The 11,970-nt window shown below is 34.1% G+C and overlaps 1 long non-coding RNA gene across 1 annotated transcript; it reads left to right on the top strand.

Annotated features, from left to right (window-relative positions):
• Nucleotides 1-909: 909 nt before the first annotated feature.
• On the top strand, nt 910-5,186 carry LOC137388614 (uncharacterized). Its single transcript, XR_010977973.1, has 2 exons — nt 910-1,009; nt 4,478-5,186. It is a non-coding gene; the product is annotated as an uncharacterized lncRNA (long non-coding RNA).
• Nucleotides 5,187-11,970: the final 6,784 nt, after the last annotated feature.

The raw sequence follows: 11,970 nt of genomic DNA, 5'->3' as shown, positions 1-11,970 counted from the left end.
ACGTTCCATTTGACCCATGTTTGGAACGGGATTCTAATCTTCGGCAATTTTGTGATGGCGGCGATTAACTTTTCGCTTTTGAGCTTTTAAGAGCATGTTATCACATTTCTACATATATTGCACATGCAACACAACAGAGTAAGACATGGTGAATCTTTTGATACCAAATAACTGTAGCGTGAATTTTCTTGCAAGTCAACCTTTAAGCATTGGTAATCTTTTAGAAAAATGACAAGATTTTCTTTTGGAAACATACCTTTCAAGCAACAACGGTATGCGAGTGCCACTGTACGTAATTTTGATTAATATTCTTAAACTTCATAATCATTCTTAGTATTGACTAAGTATTATTGCATGTTTATAGTTGTCATGTTCTTGCATTCTGGTTGCCTGTCCACTGATGATAGCACTTGTACAGACTATATGTAAGCATAGTGTCTGGGATAGGAACTGAAACTCACAGTTAAAACCTATGGTGACCAGCTCTAAACTTTACTTTGCAATAATATCTAAAAGCCAAGTCCAGATCAGGGTCAGACTACTGACTATCAATTTTACGAATGAGTAATTGCTTTTGAAATACCACTTCAATATTTGAAGTCCTTTTTTTAATAGAATATGAATAAGTTTTTACATTGCTTAACTCGCGTTCTTCTATTGCCTACAAATCACAATGGTGACAAATATCAAAGCTGGGATTGAGAGTCATAAGCTATAATATCAGATGCACTTCTGCTTGCTCAGTTTTTTCCTTTTTTTGCAGCAAGCAATGAGCTTTCAAATTGATTAGCTATGAAAAGAGTTTAATTTAAATCGGAAAATCATTCATTCAAAAAATGTGATATTTCTATTTTGTTATTACTAATTGCAGGGTGTTGCTATAACATGTTCTGCACCCACTCTGGTGCTAGACAAGTTATCTAAAGAATTGGCGATTCAAGGTTACAAAAGCTTACATATTTGGGGAGGTTTCTGGTCGGAGGAGAGCGGACAAAGGAACTTAGTGAAGGTAAATTAGAGTGTCAAAACACCAAAATATTGAGTGACATAGAATGAACCTTGGTGAAAAACAATATTTTTTTAGATGTATTTTACAAATATTGAAATGAAAAATTTTGTGCTAGTCCGAAAATTTCAATAATATGTATTTGAACGATGTATCTAATAGTATGCAACAAGCTATAGCTTTTTTTAACTCTGAATGACACTCGTATTGCTTAACTTGCATTTTTGTACCATTTACAATCTCTGTTTGTGAGAAATGTACCTTTTGTTCCAAATCCTGTTCGGCCTGTCATAGCTGTTTTTTGCAGTCACCATTCAATTTTCGGGATTAACGGGGACCAGGGTCTTTTGTGGACAGTGAAAACCCACAAAATAAAAAGTAATGTTTTTAAGTATATACATTAATAAGCCAAACTTTAAGGCCAAAACACTTGCATTGTTTCATAAGCATAATGTATTTGTTTCCTATGTGAAAAGTAAACTTAAGTTCCTTTCATTGACTTTTAGGTCATATTCTAACTTAAATCCAAGTATTTTAACTCAAATTATGAATTTTTTGTAGTATGGGCATAGGTCAGATTTTTATCTGGTTGGAATAGCTGTACAGCAAATTTTGCTATAATGTACATGTATACCTATTATAACGCAAATTCCTCTCAATGTAAATAATTTATGTAAAGCTTTTGTTTGACCAACATAAGTAATGCCATATAGGGTAAAGTGTCAAGTTGGTGAAAGTTCCCAAAATTATTAACAAAATTTTCATAGTTGTCCTTAAAAATATCGCTTACATTCTTGCCAAACTTGAGCAATGATGAGATGCATAGGGTTCGCTATTATAGATACCAATACATTGTTAAACTAGTTTGTCATTAGAGATTGTCATTTTTGTCAAAAATATGTAAAATGATTCGCCTCGCAAGAAATCAGAAATATTTGAAGGGGATCTATCAGTGAAAGCTTTGGAGTGTTAATACAGACGGTTTCCTACTTACGAACATTCGAGTTACACACAACGGTACATACGAACAGGTCTGCGCGTATATTCATCGATAATACCGACGGTATTACCGACTTATTAGCGGCAGAAAGAGGCGCTACATAGAAGCATCACCTAGCATCCACCTTCCTCTGCCCAGTTCGTTGCAGGGCATTAGTGTGTGAACGTATCTCCAGTGCGTAAAGAACTTTTTTATTTTTCCTGTATGTATTGTAAAGGAGTTTGCCGACCTTTACTTGGCACGATCTAGACTAATAAATAAAAAGAAGAGAGTGTGTGTAGTTTCATTCAGCTTTTTTATTAGCGAAGGAAATTTCACTATTCGAGGAGCGTACATCTATCTGCTCTGCTCAAATAAATGAGAGCGCTCCGTTATATTCAGTAATATCAACTGTTCCGTCCTAACGGCAAACGGTGAGAACACCGGCTAACAAGGTGAATAAATAGGATCGCTAGCGAGTTGGTATGACAACAATAAAAGTGACGATAAATGATAGTGTTATAACATGATATCAGATAGAACAATAGCATAACGAGTGAAACAACGGTATAATAAAATGACGACACATAAAAAAGGACAACAAAGATAAGTTCTAGCATAACGATTAAAACAACGATATAATAAAAAAGGACAACACATACGATCAATAAGAAATGCTGTGTCATGGCCCGGCGTCCACCACAGTATTCTCTCCATTTTATTAAAAAGTTTTTTCAGTACAAACCAATTTACAGGTTACTTATACAAGCCTTAAACATACTAATATAAACCTTCAATATACTTATATACATGTAGGCCTTAAGCATAAGGTATAATACAAAATATAGCACTGAAGCAACTTACGACCAAATTCACTGTACAAACAATTGTTCGGAACGTAACTCGTTCGTAGGTTGGAGACCGTCTGTATACCAAGCTGAATGTCATGATATCTAGTCTCATCAAAATCTATCTTGCTCCCAAACTCTTCCCGACGCTGGATAAATGATAAGTCATACAGACACAGATTTTACTTTGTTAGCTAGCCGCAACAAGTATCAGCCTGTCTTTTGTGGCTTTTATTCACCTCACCTTCTGTTTGATCTCCAAATTCATGTTTACTACCTTCAAAACTGAATGTTTTTTAATTGTCCAGTCAGTTGATATGAGCATCAGAGTTAAATTTTTTGCTGAGCTAGAATTTATTCTGGTCATCTCAAATAGTCTACGAAGATGAACTGTTATAAACGAGCGCATTTGCACAGACATGCTAATGGCAAAGAGTAGCTTTATCATATAAGCAGAGACTAAATGGTGTAAACAAAAGCTGAAAATCTGTTTTAATAGAAACTTCTAAACTATTTAAAGAATTTCAATAATGTCTATATAATTAATGATTAATGTATAATCCTAAATATTTAGGATTTGTTTGGAGTGCACGAGAGGACAACTCTGCTTTGCAGAGTAACCTGGCAGTAACCCTATGCTTAATTTGTACACGTATGCATTGCAGTGAAAGGCATATTCATACACACCAACCTTACAGTGTTAAAGGCCAACTGAATGAAAAGGGACTTTTATACAATTCATAGTCAATCTGTGCATGGAAAAAATTGACCGTGTAGACAGTTAGGAATTTTACTCAGCTCAAGATTTGAATCAACTTGGCTTGTACCAACAAATACCCTGGCAGTGTAGAGTGCTGTAAAAGATTATCAGTTGCAATAATTATGCATTCAAATATTGCAAATTATTACAAGGTTAATTAGCATAGTTTTTGTAGTGTCAGTCTAGCAAGGTAAATGTTGCAAGTTCAAATCTAGCGGGATGCAATATTTTTCCATTATCCAACGGTGGCTTTATATGGACAGACACGGTTCTCATCACAGTACAGGCTGAATGTGTAAAATTTTGTAGATTTTGGTGCATTTTGCTTAGAAATAAGAGGAATGGTAACGCTGTAATTATTAGGTTGTAAAATAAAGCTTTTCTTAACCCAACTATTCATTACATTTTATATTTAAAAGATACCATTCTTACCTAATAGTTTGACAAAAAAGCTTTAGCTTAAAAGAAAGCATTAATGATAATGTTTGTTGTTTTTTACTTTTATTGAGTTAACTTGTGTTAACAACATCGAAACAAGAATTTTTTAAGGCTTACTAGGTTTATTTTTTTTAGGCAAAACATCAACATAGTGAGAACTGCAATCTCTTTAGGGCAAACATAATTATGCAGAGTTTCAGTAGTAAAGCATCTTCTGTGTGACCTACATTTAGTACAGCCACCAATATAGCTAGCTGCAAAAGCCTACTCTTCAAGTTTCTGGCCAATCTCCTAAGCGTTCTAAAACAACATGATGGAGCACACTTTTTAGTCAGTTTTGTTTTAAAGCTGGTTTGATATCTTGGGAAAGTCTGTAAAATGAGTAGTGTTCAACATTCTCCTAATTTTTAACTATACTAACAGGTTAATGACTGGTTTCTTTGCAGGTAGAGCAGCATATTTACCAGTGGAGGCAAAGTGGTCTAGATTGCCTAACCTTCAAACAACAAGTTGATGTTCAATTTCCAAAAAGGCATCCAGTGACTGGAATGACATCCAACCTTAAAGTTCTTTCTGTAGCTGGGCGTGTCTACAATCAGCAAAGTTCTCTTGCGAATCGCTTCTAAGATCTCTAGCTAAAATCATATTTTAAACGTTCTGCAGAGCCATTAGTTACAGCTACCACAACTTCACACATTATACTCGAGGTGCCAGGAGATGGTCACACAATTTGCAAGACAATTATAGAGCTCAGTGTTTTGATGCTCTACAGCTTTATTTGACAGAAATAAAATAGTCCACTTTTGTTGATAAATGTTTTATGGTATTCTTGTGAATGCTTTGATTTTTAATCTTTTGGTAATGTAACAGCTGTTTGGCCTGCTTTTGATAGGTTGCTCCATTTGCACTAAAGACTTTTAGATTTATACAAACTCATTGTGTTTTAAGAATATTTTATTTGTCACCGTTGCACTCACTTGAGCAATTTGTTTGACGTACTTATATTGAGCTTTCCTTTTCTGTAAACTCAACTCCTTGACGGGGTTGCTTAAAGAGTCAATTTTTTTCCTTTTGAGTAAGTTTGGGCTTTTTTTAAAGAAATATGCTGACCAATGTTGATAAATGCGAGTTAGATATACATGCATGCAATCTGCACAGTGTGTTCAATGTTACTGCATGGTTTCATCGAAAGCTCTTATCTGAAACCTTTTATAATCCAAAGGGCCCCACATATGCTATATTTCCCAGTTTTGCCTCAGTAGCAATGAATTGACTAAATCAAATTGTATAAGTAATAAATGTAGCCACAGGTATGCAAATCTCCCATGTTTGACATTTATGTTTTAAAAATTGGGTGTCTCTGACTCTACCAGGCATATTTGGCAGCATGAATATATGCACTGTTTTAATTAATATACGTTTTAAGTTTTCTATTTGACAACTAGGATGGTTTCAATACCAATTACTTGATGTCAATACCATCCTAGCTTTTATTGCAACTTATTACAACTTTTTTTAAATGGACAAAGTGCTTGTTTTTGCCATGCATGCCTACTAACAAGCTATTAAGGGAAAGCATAAGTTTTCAATTTTATGAATAATATGTGTGATAAACTTTAGATCAAAGCACACACAGATGTGCCTGCAAATCGGTTTTCTTAGGTTCTGTTGGCAAAATCCCTGAAATGGGGTTTCAGGGATTAGTTTGCCTTTTTAACCAATTGATAGGAAATTAAATGATGCAATAAAGGTTCATTACAAGTAAAAAGAACCAAACTAAATATCATAGTTAGCTAAATTTATATAAAAAAAAAGAAGTAGAGCTTGGAACTAGGACTATCTAATTCAAGATATAAAAACATAATAGGAGGCCCTGAATTTAATGAAAAGATAACTTCTCTTGCAAAAGAGAAGACAACTCAGAATTTTGTATAAAAATTTTCAAATTTTACGCTAATGGGAGGTCCTCCATTTCAAACTACAGAGCCTCCTAACCTGCAAAATTTTCCAAAATGTTGAACTCTCCGGCAAAATTTATGCAAAATGCAAAATAGATACGTATGCGATCAGCATGACGAGTAGAGTTGTTTAAGCATGTTTCTAGCGAAGCCTCCTATCAGAAGCCTCCTATTATCCAAAAGCCCTATATCGTGGATATATTTTCCAAAGTGGCCTCCTATTCAATCTAATTTGACTATATATATATATATATATATATATATATATATATATTTATATACAATGCAGTATATTGTATATATCCATGTATTTATATATACAACATACTGTATCTATGTATATATATTTTTTTCAGTTTGTCGCGTGTGTATTCGTGTATTTGTCGCTGTAATTGCACAACAATAGCTATTATTTTAGCAATGCACCCACGCGTTCCGATTCCCCTGTTAAGGAATATTTTGGGACCGAAGTACCCTAGGACACTTATGTATTCGCGGCATCTAACTTTTGCATTTTCGCGGCGACATACAATCGCGAAAATTTCATGAGCGAAATTAAACTATCATAACGAACGAGCGAAAACGCGAAATTAAATGGCTTTGTTCATTGATATTCACAATAAAATCGTCATGTTAGAAATGCAGGCAAGTTTCATGTGTGGTTGGCCCATTGGGTAATTTTTGCTAAACTCATTATAGCTAATACACCGACTGAGCAGCATGGCAAAACAAATTAAGATAAGTTTTTTTGGAAAAGCCTAGACAAATTACATGTAGGAAGATGATGATATTAGTTTAGTCATTGAATTTGTAACTGATGAGGATGACAGTCTAATAGGGAAAGTCATAAAATTGAATAATAATTATTGTGGTGATGAATTTTATTACCAACCAAAAGCAATAACAACCTGGAGCCATGGCCACCATGTGCTATAAATACTTGAATTCTAATATCGGTCACTGCGGCAGGGACCTTGATAGTCCAGGAAACAAATGGCAGCAAGCGATCAAATTGCATTATTGATATTGCCTACACATTTCTACCTGTGATTCACAAATAAAAACTACCGTACTTTTCGGACTATTAGCCGCTACTTTTTTCTGATGATTTGAGCTATGCAGCTTATATAAGTGTGCGGCTAATCTGTGGCTTTTTCTTTAACCGCTAGGGCGCACTAACAGGAATCTCCAATTGGTGGCTTTTAGCGGTGAAAGAAAATACGAAACAATGCCTCACGGTACTGTCCCGTTAGGCACTAAGTTAAAAAGCGTCGGATAATACGAAACGGTGCCGTTCTCCACTGTTCCGTTTTAAACAGGAAAGTTGCTGCCACGTTAAAAAGCATAGTCCTTAGTTCTGCGGCCTATTCAAAGGTGCGGCTTATGTATTGTTTTATTATCGTTTATTGGAAAATAAAGCAGATGCAGATTATATAGAAGTGCATTTTATAGTCTGAAAAGTACTGTAGTCCCAAATTGAAAAATATTTCATACTAGTGAACTGGACCTGAGGAATCTAATGATGTTTGTTCCACTGCATTTATTTTCACATCACTATATTTTCGCACTCATCAGAGCTGCGAAATTAAGTTGCAGCAAAATTTTGCTCTGTGTGCTACTCACGAAACTAAATACTAGTGAAATATAAGTGTCCTAGGGTATAAGCAACGCGATGATTTCTTGTCTTCTTCCTTTAGGGCTAATTTTTTCAGCCCCACGATATCGACAATACATTTAATTTATCTATGAACTTGAAATTTGGCGATTAGTGTACTAATTATATACATTATTAAGAGATATATGTTGCTCGCTATGGCAAGTTCAGCGTTATCCATTACAGTAAAAACAGAAAAATGACAAAATTTTAAGAGTTTGACTTTTATTAAAGGTTGACTTGCAAGCAAATTCACATTACAGTTATTTGATATCAAAAGATTTACCATGTCTTACTCTTTTGTGTTGTAGGAGCAAAATATGTGGGAATGTGATTACAAGCTCTTAAAATCTCTAAAACGAACAGTTAATCGCAGCCAGCTGAGACCGCCGTAGTTTGGATTCTCTTTCCAAAACGGCACAAATATGACGTAGCTGTAATAGACAGTTTCTGTTTACATTTTCATGCAACCTTATTCGTCAACAAATTTTCACAAATATATTTCACGCTTTCAATAAAACTATGTTTATCGTTCTTACGCGTCTGTTTTATTGTCATTGTAATGCTGTCACTGTTAGCAGTGATATCTTATAATTTACCGTGAAAATTTCATTTAATTTTTTAACCTTACCTCGAAGGAGTACATATCATTGTCTGATAATCATGACGAGCCTGTTGGTCACCTGTGATAATCGAAAAGTGCTGCAAAAATTATTTTCGAAGTATTGGGTCACATGATAAGATTACGACTTGAAGATAAGTTCAAGCCGAAACAAAACTGTGAAGTAGCTAGCATCCATATTTGATACGGGATCTTTGGTGAAACCCGAAGTGTTTGTCATGAACTAGTGCTACGATAAGTTTATATTGAGCTTTTTATTGGCCTTTCAATTCACGTGAGAACATCACGTGACAAGACAATAACCAAACTGTCATGACTGCATCAGAGAAATAAACGGATTCAATCTACGGCAGCCTTTCGTTTTTGAGCTTTTAAGAGCTTGTAATCAGATTTCAATATATTTGGCAACTACAAAACAACAGAGTAAGACATGGTGAATTTTGTGATACCAAATAACTGTAATGTGAATTTTGTTGCAAGTCAACCTTTAAAATACATACTAAAAGGTCCTGAAAGTATTTGTTTAGTATGCAAAATTCATTTAAGTTAGACTCAGCGTTTAAGTTACATGTCTGTCTCGAAGGTAAAAACTCTCCACATAGTACATTGTACAGTAATGCTATATTATCTTGCAGATCATAACCACAAAATGCACTAATATCGTTGTAGGTACCTATGGTTGCTGAAGTTAACATATTATTTTGTTACTATTTCTAATCATGATGATTTTGATGATTTAAACTAGGAGGTGATTGCATTACATAATTAGTACAGGTTTCTATTCCACTCTATTTAAGCCTATTATAGCCTACAAAATGTTGGCTTCAATCTTCAGGCTATTTGATGTGTTGTTGCATAGAGTCACATGAGCTCCAGATCACTTCAGTGTTACCTGATGAATAGTAACAACCATGAAACTTTAAGTAGTAAATACTTTTCAAAGTATTTTTCTTAATACTTTATACAGCTCTTAAAAACTATTTATATAATTATATACATATGTACATGTATATATAATATATATATATATATATTGTTGTATATATATAAAAATCTTAAAGTTTGTGTGTCATTCGTCTATAGATTTATAGCGGATGAAGTTATAGGAACAAAAATCACCTTCGTAATGGATTTGAACTCATGAAGATAGCAACCACAAGTTTGCAAAATGCACGCACGTAACCACAAAGCTAAGCCATGCTTACCATTCCCATCGCTTTTACCATATACTGCATATCATTTTGATGATTGCATACACTCAATGTGTGCTTTTCATTAGTAATCAATATTACATTATGCATTTGCTTGAAGCATTTGCATTAAGCTTTTTTTATTACCTATATTTTTAATGTGTAAATTTCAAATATGCCATTGCGATTTCAACTGTGTCATTACACTCCTATTTTCGGGTTCAGTAAATCTGTAAAAGCTAGATGCTTTTTAGGTGGACAATTGTAATATCTGGAGTAAGAATTGTCACTACAATCCCTCTCTGTTCAGCCGGACAAAGTATTAGACAAGGAAAGTCTGACATCCCAGTTTTACGATTGTACCAGTATAGAGATGTACCAGTATCGTCAATCAAAACTTTGAATACAATGAGCTTCTGCCGCAAAAGTAACCCTTTTTATACACACTTCTAGGTACTCATTGTTTATCTCTTTTCTTAATTTATTCAAACTGCACAAAAACACTTTTCTAATGATCTGAAGTTTATGTTACATAGAATTGTAAATATTGTATATGTTAAATAAAGATACGTTTTCTGCGCAATCTTTACTATTACCCGAGCAATGACGGGCATTAATCTAGCTAGGTATATGTATATGTTTTTGATATCTTTGCCACCCTTGTTCTAAAAGATTAAATAACAAGTATATTAAATTGGCAAATTTGAAGCAAAAAAACTCAGATTTTGATGAAACCCTTTAATTACATATGTAATAATAATACCACCATGTGTACGTAATAAACATGATAGCACCTTGATAGCCTAGAATTTGTTTTTTTTGGTGCAATTAAGCAAGAACGAACAGCCCTAATCTTTCTAGTTAGCACACTCGCTAACAAAAGTAAATTCTATTGAAATGTGCTTAACCTATGTCAATTGGTTGCTGTCCATAGCTATATATTTCACAACATCTGATGCTAGTTCAACTTACTGTATTCATGCATGACTTGAAGAAGCTTGCCAATCTCACTATATATTTTAAGAGAGAACACGAAAGGTTTCAAGTTGCCTGTGTTTATCATTTGCTTCAACACCAAAAATTTAATGAATGATTGAATGGCACGTAATAATGACAAATGTAGGAAATGTAAAAACCGAGCTATAGGAAAATATCTAAATACATAAATCTCAAATATCTGTGTATCGTATTGTCATGTTTTGTATGTCCAGCAAGGGCAATTAAAATCTAGCAATAAAAATCTTCACTGCCCTGAATTTGATCTCGGAACCTACGAATCTAGAAGCAGCGAGCTTTACCATTTAGACTAAGAACCGAAGCATTAGGAAATTCTTTACATCGGTTAAAATACTCACACTCAATGCCCTTAGGGTTACTAACTAGCACAGTTGATCGTTATGCGTAACGTGACAATTATTAACTTGGCTCCAAACATGTCTATTGTTTTAGTAAAGATTAATAGATCATCTCACTTACCGGGTGAGTTACTCAAGTACAATAATAATTTCATGACCCGTGCAACACAGAACATTCCGCTAGTACACTTACAATAGTGTGCAGATTGATGCCTAACAACTAAACATGCAGCAAAAATACCATATCATAAATTTTAGTAGCTTTTAAACAAATTCAACACAAATAAGTATGTAGGTAACTGAAGTAAAAAAGTTTCTGTATGCTGTTCGCAAAAGCCTACAAATGAGCTTAGACAATGTATTCAAAAATATGATCTTAATACTACGTGAAGCAAAATAACTTTTAACGCTAAAACATTCTAAAAAGCAATACGATAGACAGGCAAGTTTGTATACAAACAGAAAAATTGCCAATACAAATTTGTTACATATATTGTTATTTGGACTTATATGGCATTACCATAGCTGCTCTATTTAACACATCCGCTACCCAAACCGACTTAGACGACTCTACAACTAGGTGAAAGAGCTCCTTAACTGGATTATCAATGAAGTCATCTCGCAAACTAAAAAACATCGAAGAGTTGCACTACTTTATTAAACTCTATCAGCTAGTTTTTGCAATCATATTTTCATTTCTGCTACAGAATTGGGTTGATGCAGTCGAGGGAGCAGCCTTATGGATTGATTAAATTATCCAACCAATAAATACAATAACATGTTCATCTAGCATACGTTTTTTTCATTAACGCTAGGACCAATCATACATAAAAATGGGTGAAAAACTATTGCTTTATATATTAACTCTTTTGAGCCAAAGCCCGTCAAAGCCCATAAAACGAGCAATGTCTCAGCGGCCGAATCCCGGATTTCCCCAAAATAATTCAGTATTCGATAGACCTTTTTAAAAATCTTTTGATCATTAAAAGAAATCGATAAAATTTAAAATTAATAATTCCATCGATTTCGGTAGGCTTTATACCACTTGTTTGAGGCTATAATTAATCCCTAATACGCATGTGCAAGCAAAACACGTTGTAAAAGATTTGATCTTTCTTTTTGGAAAGTTATTCATCGTGTAAGCACGCGATTGTTCAAGC

Source organism: Watersipora subatra, chromosome 2 (genome assembly GCF_963576615.1).
Source record: "Watersipora subatra chromosome 2, tzWatSuba1.1, whole genome shotgun sequence".
Taxonomy (NCBI): Eukaryota; Metazoa; Bryozoa; class Gymnolaemata; order Cheilostomatida; family Watersiporidae; genus Watersipora; species Watersipora subatra.
The sequence above is the reverse complement of the archived record's forward strand: the minus strand, read 5'-3'. Positions and strand labels throughout refer to the sequence as shown.